This window comes from Bos taurus, chromosome 6, assembly GCF_002263795.3.
Source record: "Bos taurus isolate L1 Dominette 01449 registration number 42190680 breed Hereford chromosome 6, ARS-UCD2.0, whole genome shotgun sequence".
In the NCBI taxonomy this organism is placed as follows: Eukaryota; Metazoa; Chordata; class Mammalia; order Artiodactyla; family Bovidae; genus Bos; species Bos taurus.
In genome coordinates, this window is record NC_037333.1 from 15158789 (window position 1) to 15169305 (window position 10517).

The window sequence follows — 10517 nt, forward strand, 5'->3', positions numbered from 1 at the left end:
TCTTTATAGTCCAATTCTCACATCCATACATGACTACTGGAAAAACCATAGCTTTGACTAGATGGACCTTTGTTGGCAAAGTAATGTCTCTGCTTTTTAATATGCTGTCCAGGTTGGTCATAGCTTTTCTTCCAAGGAGTAAATGTCTTTTAATTTCATGGCTGCAGTCACCATCTGCAGTGATTTTGAAGCCCCCCAAAATGAAGTCTGTCACTGTTTCCACTGTTTCCCCATCTATTTGCCATGAAGTGATGGGACCAGATGTCATGATCTTAGTTTTCTGAATATTGAGTTTTAAGCCAACGTTTTCACTCTCCTCTTTCATTTTCATCTTTAGTTCTTTGCTTTCTGCCATAAGTGTGGTGTCAGAAATATTCAAAGATGAGATGTCATTATATCTGCAACTTATTTTGAAACGTGGCAAGATGTTAAAAGTGGGAATCTATTTGCATCCAATAAAGCAGATTGTGTTCTTTTCCCCATGGGTGCCCAGTGTGCAATGACTGCAAAGAGCAGCCTTCTTGGTGGTGTACGCAGCCTGTTGCCTATACAGTTGGCCCTAAGGGACCTTGGAGACAACTCTTTCCAGTGGACAATTACGATTGGCTTGCTGTCTCCAGTCTAGGCTCCAGACAGGTATGTGTGGTACCTTTGGAAAGCCCCAGGGCATAGTGGCCAGGGCCCACACTGGCAAAGTCATAATGTCCATCTTCACCAAGCTTCAGAACAAGGAGCCTGTGGTTGAAGCCAGACCTTCCACAGGGCCAAGCTCAAGTTCCCCGGCTGCTAGAAGGTCCATATCTCCAAGAAGTGGGGATTTACTAAATTAAATGTGGATGAATTTGAAAACATGGTGGCAGAAAAGCAGCTCATCCTGGATGGCTGTGGGGTCAAATATATCCTTAATTGTGACCCTCTGGACAAATGGCAGGCCCTACATTTATGAGAACCTTGGCTCTGTCCTCTCCTTACTCATTCCCACCAATAAATCCTACTTTTCTATCAAAAAAAAGTGGAATCTAAAAGAAGAATGTTCATTAAACTGTTTAACTTGTCTCCAAGTTAAAACATTTTGAGAATAAAAAGTTGATGGAGGAAGCAGAATACATTCCTCACTTCAGTCCTTCACACAGCTGTTCTTTCTCCTAGAACAGCTTTTCCCTTCACCTCTGTGTCTAGAATTTATTACAGTGGTGAAATTTAGAGTCATAGATCCTGATTCTGCCACATGCAAGGGGTTATGGGGCCTCTGAAATGTTATTTCACTCTTTGGGGCCTTAGCTTTCTTATTTGTAAAGCAAGGATTTTAGTAGTATTGGGTCTGAAGGCATACAGTTGATAGAACCTAACTCATGAGTTTATTTACTTTAAACCTATGCAAAGTAGCTTCAGTAACTTTTTGAGCTTCAGCTTTCTTACCTATAGATGAGGAGCAATGACACCTTATAGAATTGTTGTGAAGATGATAGATATGATCACTGAAAATATTTTGTAAAATACAATGTTCTCATATGATTATTATTATTAATTTTTGAATTTTAAGTGCCTAATATATCATACTAGCCACATAGTATGGGCTTAGAAATAATTATGGAGTTGTTTTTTTTTTTAAGCTTTCAGCAAAAAGCTTTTTCTACAATAACCTGTTAGATTAGACTCTGTTCCCTTCAGCAGGTAATGTACCATGTTATGGTGTGAATTTGTTGTCCATGTACTGATGTCCCTAGATGTTAACAGCACCTGTTGGGAGGAAATCCAGTATTGGTCAGTTTGGGGACCCTACCCTTCCTTTAAAATTGTACAAGACCCCTAATATTTATATAATTTGGTAAAAGTGAGGAAGATCTGATGTTCATTCCATTATGTCACTGCTGAGATGCTTATTGTCCAAGTCTACATGGTCCAGATGAAGATCAGTGAGTCAGTGAGCAGTGTCTACACCCACTGAGGCCAGTTTCACCACTGGGACCTTTGCTATCCAACCAAGGGAACAGTGTGAGGGCCCAGTCCTCAGGCATCCACAGAGTCAACTCCATCAGGCCAGTGCACTGATCACCACAGAACCTTTCCACCCTTCAGTCCTTCTAGTCTTGATAAATCCAACCCTCTTTCCAAGGTAAACCCACATCCTTGTCTTACTCTGGCAGAGCAGATGTTTCCTTTCACTCCCCACTCAGTACACTCTTGGTTAGTATCAGTGGACCTGACACACTCAAAGCACAGAGAGCTGGCTGAGCATCCACAAAAGCAAAAGGAGACGTAATCTTTGACTCTTTGTCCCTTCCTCCACACCAACAAAAAGACACTAAGTAATTAATCAATAACTCATCCATGACAATACAGAAAATTGCACTGACTCTTGCTAGGTCATCAGGATAAACTCTTCTCCAATTTTTTGATAATTCCACGATACGACTGGAGTCTGCAGATGTAGTTTCAGATATTCATGGCTCTCAGGTTTAAGAAATAGTGATTTAAGGCAAACAAGTGATGATCTAAGCAAGCAGATGATATCAGGACCCTGATGAAATTTCTCCTCTCTCCAGAATTTCTATTTCAAATGTTTAGAAATTGATTCTTAAAATAGCTTTGTGTCTTTCTTTCTAGTCATCTTATTGAAAAGTTTTCAAATACCTGCAATTATTTAAACACTGAATATATTGTCTTAATAGGAGAAAATGGTACAGAGCCTGCTATACCAGATAATTAAATGTGATTCTTTCTTTGGTTGTCCTGTATTCTTTTCTTAACTCACCACCTTCATAATCTCTGATACCACTGCAGTTAATTAAATTCTGTTATCTAAAGATTTGGGAACAATAAAATCAAAACTAAAGGAGAATCTCTGGTTTGCTGGGTTTAGACTATGAATACTTTTAAGATATCAGATTCAGGGGGAAAGGTAGTTATTTTAATAGGCATGAACATTTAAAAGCTAAAAGAGGATAGAATCCATTTAGTTCAACTCATGTATTACAAATAAGAAGAAAGGATCAAAGAGATTTTTTTGTCTGATCACATATTAAGGTAGTTATTAAATTATTTGTTTCAACACAGAAACATTTCCATGAATATGTCTAGAATGAATGGTTGGTTCACTATCATCTTTTAGACCGGGCAATTGGTATTTGCTACTTCTTTTGGGCCCCTTAGAGAGGTAACCACCAGGCAAGCAGTTCTGAGGACCCTTGCTCCAAGTCTAGGTTTTTTGAGAACCCTAATCTCTTCCCTTTGTTTCCCTAGTACTAAAAATGAAGCTACTTCCTGAAGTTCGTATCTGTTTTATCTGTATCCCTTCCATTTCCCATTTGACCAGCTCCCCACATTAAATTGTCTTTGTTAAAATAGTTGTTGTGGTTTCTCTTTTCCTGATTGGACTCTGACTGACCCTGTTCAACATCCTTTCTGTTGTAAAGAGAGAGGTCTTTAGCCCTATCACTCCTGAATTTCAAAGCTCACATCTCACTTAGCAAAATGTTAGGGCACATGTGTGTGTGCTAAGTTGCTTTAGTCGTGTCCAACTCTTTGTACCCCTGTGGACTGTAACCTGCCAGGCTCCTCTGTCCCTGGAATTCTCCAGGGAAGAATTCTGGAGTGGGTTGCCATGCTCTCCTCCAGGGGATCTTCCCAACCCAGGGATTTAACTCACATCTCTTAATGTCTCCTGCATTGGCAGGCAGGTTCTTTACCACTAGCGCCACCTGGGAAGCTTGTTAAGGGCACACCTTCATTCATAGTTTGTCAAATATATCCCTGTTCAGGGCGATAGTTGGGAAAAGGGCTTCCGTTGACCCATTTCCACCCTTTTTTGTCTCTCAGTTTCAAATGATGCACAGAAAAAGGGAATGAGATCAGGATAGTCTTGGTCCCAAATAGAGAAACTGAATGCTCATTATCCTTTCTTTGGCTGTTAGAAACATCATCCAAACAGATATCTTGGATCAGTTTTTCCATGAATCCTGTTCTTAAATTTGGGATCTTAAAACAGATTTAGAGACTTGCAGAAAAGCCTTTCATCTGGGTTACCCAGAGGATCACAGATTGAAGCTCCCCCAAGGGACGAAAGAGATATAACTGCATAAGACAGCTCAAGCTCTGACATTGTTTGAAGACAATTTTGTATGAATTAAAAGCTACAGCCTGAAAATTACAGGACCAAAGCACCCATTCTGAGCAGCCCAGGGAGTGAAATGGAAAAGAAGTAGGTGATCTGAGGCACTTAGGTCTAGAAAAGTGTTCAATAGGTTTAAAACTCTCCAGAAAATAGTTTTGGAGGGGAAACACAGTAAAGAATTTTTAAGTATTTATATGTCATTTATTACTGACATGGATAGTTAGGGTTTGTTTAAATGTCTAACATAAATTACCATGTGGATAGCTTTTAAATTATTTTTCTTAGACTCATTTTTTCACTCTATTTATGTTTGATAACTGACAACAAAGCTTTACAGGTAAAATATGATGCTTCATGAATGTTGACTTGATCTCCTGAATATTTTATTAACAGCTACTTCATTTAGTAAAATTAATAAGAAAAAAGAACCAGTTAATCAACTGTAGTATCCTGTATATCATTTAAATAAAGCAATTATGTATTAATTAAATAATCTGTATGGTTTTCTAAATGACATCAATCATACTGTGCATTTTTTACATTTGATAACTTGTCTCTGGGGGGGAATTTTTACTTAGTAGAAGAAAAAGGAAAACAAAAGGTATGGACAAGTCAGAAAGTTACGATTAAAAGACCATCCTTCCTGAACAGATCTTTATATTAAATGTTTAATTTATTTATTAACTTATTCCCACATACCTATATCTGAAAAGAATTTGAGACAACAGATAAAATACATAAAATTAAATGGGATAAAGTAGATAAAAGAGTTAAAGTGAAGGGGAGTATGGGAGGAAGAGTAAAATAAAGCCAAAGTAAAATTTACAAAAGTTCTTACACAGCTGCTGAAGGTAAGGAGCAGATTTAGCTTTGAGTTTCCTAGCCACCAAAGCAAAGAAAGAAATTAATAAAATACATAAATAGAGTACACATTCAAAACCTGCCTATTGCACAAAACAAACATAGCTTTTTTCTGGTATTATGGCTTTCTTTCCTATGGATATTTATGAAGGGTTGATAAGTATGTTTAGATGTTCTCAACATCATCCCCACAGTAAAAATACCTGTGAGTTCTTTTTTTTTTTCAATTAAAAATTATTTATTTGTTTTAATTGGAGGCTAATTACTTTACAATATTATAGTGGTTTTTGCCATACATCGACATGAATCAGCCATGGGTGCACACGTGTTCCCCATCCAGAACCCCCCCTCCCATCTCCCTCCCCATCTCATCCCCCAGGGTCATCCCAGTGCACCAGCCCTGAACACCCTGTCTCATGCATCGAACCTGGCCTGGTGATCCACTTCACATATGATAATATACACGTTTCAACGCTACCCTCTCAAATCATCCCACCCTCACCTTTTCCCACAGAGTTCAAAAAGCTGTTCTTTACATCTGTGTCTCTTTTGCTGTCTCACACATAGGGTCCTCATTACCATCTTTTTAAATTCTCTATATATGCATTAGTATACTGTATTGATGTTTTCCTTTCTGGCTTACTTCACTCTGTATAATAGGCTGCAGTTTCATCCATCTCATTAGAACTGATTCAAATGCCTTCTTTATAATGGCTGAGTAATATTCCATTGTGTATATGTACCACAGCTTTCTTATCCATTCATCTGCTGATGGACATCTAGGTTGCTTCCATGTCCTGGCTATTATAAACAGTCCTGCGATGAACATTGGGGTACACGTGTCTTTCAATTCTGGTTTCCTCGGTGTGTATGCTCAGCAGTGGGAGTGCTGGGTCATATGGCAGTTCTATTTCCAGTTTTTTAAGGAATCTCCACACTGTTCTCCATAGTGGCTGTACTAGTTTGCATTCCCACCAACAGTGTAAGAGGGTTCCCTTTTCTCCACACCCTCTCCAGCATTTATTGCTTGTAGGCTTTTGAATTGCAGCCATTCTGACTGGCATGAAATGGTACCTCATTGTGGTTTTTATTTGCATTTCTCTGATAATGAGTGATGCTGAGCATCTTTTCATGTGTTTGTTAGGCATCTGTATGTCTTCTTTGGAGAAATGTCTGTTTAGTTCTTTGGCTCATTTTTTGATTGGGTCATTTATTTTTCTGGAATTGAGCTGTAGGAGTTGCTTGTATATTTTTGAGATTAATTATTTGTCAGTTGCTTCATTTACTCTTATTTTCTCCCATTCTGAAGGCTGTCTTTTCGCCTTACTTATAGTTTCCTTTGTTGTGCAAAAGCTTTTAAGTTTAATTAGGTCCCATTTGTTTATTTTTGCTTTTATTTCCATTACTCTGGGAGGTGGGTCATTGAGGATCCTGCTGTGATTTGTGTCAGAGAGTGTTTTGTCTATGTTTTCCTCTAAGAGTTTTATACTTTCTGGTCTTACGTTTAGATCTTTAATCTATTTTGAGTTTATTTTTGTGCATGGTGTTAGAAAGTGTTTTAGTTTCATTCTTTTATAAGTGGTTGACCAGTTTTCCCAGCACCACTTGTTAAAGAGATTGTCTTTTCTCCACTGTATATTCTTGCCTCGTTTGTCAAAGATAAGGTGTCCATAGGTGTGTGGATTTATCTCTGGGCTTTCTATTTCATTCCATGGATCTATATTTCTGTCTTTGTGCCAGTAACATAGTGTCTTGATGACTGTTGCTTTGTAGTATAGCCTGAAGTTGGACAGGTTAATTCCCCCAGTTCCATTCTTCTTTCTCAAGACTGCTTTCGCTATTCGAGGTTTTTTGTATTTCCACACAACTTGTGAATTTATTTATTCTAGTTCTCTGAGAAATACCATTGGTAGCTTTATAGGGATTGCATTGATTCTATAGATTGCTTTGGGTAGTATACTCATTTTCACTATGTTGATTCTTCTGATACATGAACATGGTATATTTCTCCATCTATTTGTGTCTTCTTTGATTTTTTTCATCAGTGTTTTATAGTTTTCTACATATAGGTCTTTTGTTTCTTTGGGTAGACATATTCCTAAGTATTTTATTCTTTTTGTTGCAATGGTGAATGGAATTGTTTCCTTAATTTCTCTTTCTGTTTTCTCATTGTTAGTGTATAGGAATGCAAGGGATTTCTGTGTGTTAATTTTATATCCTGCAACTTTACTATACTCATTGATTAGCTCTAGTAATTTTCTGGTGGAGTCTTTAGAATTTTCTATGTAGAGGATCATGTCATCTGCAAACAGTGGGAGTTTTACTTCTTCTTTTCCAATCTGGTTTCCTTTTATTTCTTTTTCTTCTCTGATTGCTGTAGCTAAAACTTCCAAAACTATGTTGAATAATAGTGGTGAGAGTGGGCACCCTTGTCTTGTTCCTGACTCTAGGGGAAATGTTTTCAATTTTTCACCATTGAGGATAATGTTTGCTGTGGGTTTATGATATATGGCTTTTATTATGCTGAGGTATGTTCCTTCTATTCCTGCTTTCTGGAGGGTTTTTTTTTTTTTTTTATCATAAATGGATGTTGAATTTTGTCAAAGGCTTTCTCTGCACCTATTGAGGTAATCATATGTTTTTTATATTTCAATTTGTTAATGTGGTGTATCACACTGATTGATTTATGGATATTGAAGAATATTTGCATCCCTAGGATAAGCCCACTTTGATATATGATCTTTTTAATATGTTGTTGGATTCTCTTTGCTAGAATTTTGTTAAGGATTTTTGCATCTATGTTCATCAGTGATATTGGCCTGTAGTTTGTGTGTGTGTGTGTGTGGCATCTTAATCTGGTTTTGGTATTAGGGTGATGACGGCCTTATAGAATGAGTTTGGAAGTTTACCTTCCTCTATAATTTTCTGGAAGAGTTTGAGTAGGATAGGTGTTAGCACTTATCTAAATTTTTGGTAGAATTCAGCTGTGAAGCCGTCTGGTCCTGGGCTTTTGTTTGCTGGAAGATTTCTGATTACAGTTTCAATTTCCATGCTTGTGATGGGTCTGTTAAGATTTTCTATTTCTTCCTGGTTCAGTTTTGGAAGGTTATACTTTTCTAAGAATTTGTCCATTTCTTCCAAATTGCCCATTTTATTGGCATATAGTTGCTGACAGTAGTCTCATGATCCTTTATATTTCTGTGTGGTCTGCTGTGATTTCTCCATTTTCATTTCTAATTTTGTTGACTTGATTCTTCTCCCTTTTTTTCTTGATGAGTCTGGTTAATGGTTTGTTTATTTTATTTATCTTCTCAAAGACCCAGCTTTTAGCTTTGTTGATTTTTGCTATGGTCTCCTTTGTTTCTTTTTCATTGATTTCTGCCCTAATTTTTATGAGTTCTTTCCTTCTACTAACCCTAGAGTTCTTCATTTCATCCTTTTCTAGTTGCTTTAGGTGTAAAGGTAGGTTATTTATTTGACTTTTCTCTTGTTTCTTGAGGTAAGCTTGTATTGTTAGGAACCTTCCGTTTAGCACTACTTTTACTGAGTCCCATAGGTCTATTGGATGGAAGAGCAGTGTAGACAGCAGACAGAAGACTTTAGTTCCACCAAAGAAGATTGGCAGGAATTCGTCGGACCCGACTGAGTGACTTCACTTTCACTTTTCACTTGCATGCATTGGAGATGGAAATGGCAATACCCACTCCAGCGTTCTTGCCTGGAGAATCCCAGGGATGGGGGAGCCTGGTGGGCCGCCGTCTCTGGGGTCGCACAGAGTCGGACACAACTGAAGCGACTTAGCAGCAGCAGCAGCAGCAGCTGACTGGATGGAAGCGGGATTAATTCTGCGACCAGCACACTAAGCGCGGGCGGCTGCGACCGGCGCACTAAGCGCGGCGGAGAGGAGCTACCCCATGTCCAAGGTCAGGGGCAGAAGCCAGGAGGACCCCATGCCCGAAAGGCTGAGGCCAAGAGGAGTTACCCCATGTCCAAGGTCAGGGGCAGTGGCCTGGAGGAGCTACCCCGTGTCCGAGGTCAGGGGTGGCAGCCGGGAGGAGCTACCCCACGCCCCTATGCCGGAGGCCAGGGGCGGCGGCTGGGAGGCGCTATCCCACGTCCAAGGAGCGGTGGCTGCGCAGGCGGGCCCAGGAGGGCCTAGAGGAGCTGTTCCACGTTGAAGGTCAGGAAGGGTGGCAGTGAGGAGATATCCCTCGTCCAGGGTAAGGAGCAGCAGCTGTGTTTGCTGGAGCAGCCTTGACGAGATACCCCACGCCCAAGGTAAGAGAAACCCAAGTAAGATGGTAGGTGTTGCAAGAGGGCATCAGAGGGCAGACACACTGAAACCATACTCACAGAAAACTAGTCAATCTAATCACACTAGGACCACAGCCTTGTCTAACTCAATGAAACTAAGCCATGCCCCTGGGGCAACTCAAGACGGGAGGGTCATGGTGGAGAGATCTGACAGAATGTGGTCCGCTGGAGAAGGGAATGGCAAACCACTTCAGTATTCTTGCCTTGAGAACCCCATGAACAGTATGAAAAAGCTAAATGATAGGATACTGAAAGAGGAACTCCTTAGGTCAGTAGTTGCCCAATATGCTACTGGAGATCAGTGGAGAAATAACTCCAGAAAGAATGAAGAGATGGAGCCAAAGCAAAAAGAATACCCAGCTGTGGATGTGACTGGTGATTGAAGCAAGGTCCGATGCCGTAAAGAGCAATATTGCATAGGAACCTGGAATGTCAGGTCCATGAATCAAGGCAAATTGGAAGTGGTCAAACAACAGATGGTAAGAGTGAATGTTGACATTCTAGGAATCAGCGAACTGAAATGGACTGGAATGGGTGAATTTAACTCAGATGACCATTATATCTACTACTGCGGGCAGGAATCCCTCAGAAGAAATGGAGTAGCCATCATGGTGAACAAAAGAGTCCGAAATGCAGTACTTGGATGCAATCTCAAAAATGACAGAATGATCTCTGTTCATTTCCAAGGCAAACCATTCAATATCATAGTAATCCAAGTCTATGCCCCAACTGGTAATGCTGAAGAAGCTGAAGTTGAACAGTTCTATGAAGACCTACAAGACCTTTTAGAACTGACACCCAAAAAAGATGTCCTTTTCATTATAGGGGACTGGAATGCAAAATTAGGAAGTCAAGAAACACCTGGAGTAAAAGGCAAATTTGGCCTTGGAATACAGAATGAAGCAGGGCAAAGACTAATAGAGTTTTGCCAGGAAAATGCACTGGTCATAACAAACACCTTCTTCCAACAACACAAGAGAAGACTCTACACATGGACATCACCAGATGGTTAACACCGAAATCAGCTTGATTATATTCTTTGCAGCCAAAGATGGAGAAGCTCTATACAGTCAACAAAAACAAGACCGGGAGCTGACTGTGGCTCAGATCATGAATCCTTATTACCAAATTCAGACTTAAATTGAAGAAAGTAGGGAAAACCACTAGACCATTCAGGTATGACCGAAATCAAATCCCTTATGATTATACACTGGAAGTGAGAAATAGA

General features: G+C 39.5%; 1 non-coding gene across 1 annotated transcript; it reads left to right on the plus strand.

Moving 5' to 3' along the window:
• Positions 1-446: 446 nt before the first annotated feature.
• LOC112447187 (small nucleolar RNA SNORA70) lies at positions 447-581 on the plus strand. Its single transcript, XR_003035293.1, has one exon. It is a non-coding gene; the product is annotated as a small nucleolar RNA SNORA70 (small nucleolar RNA).
• Positions 582-10517: the final 9936 nt, after the last annotated feature.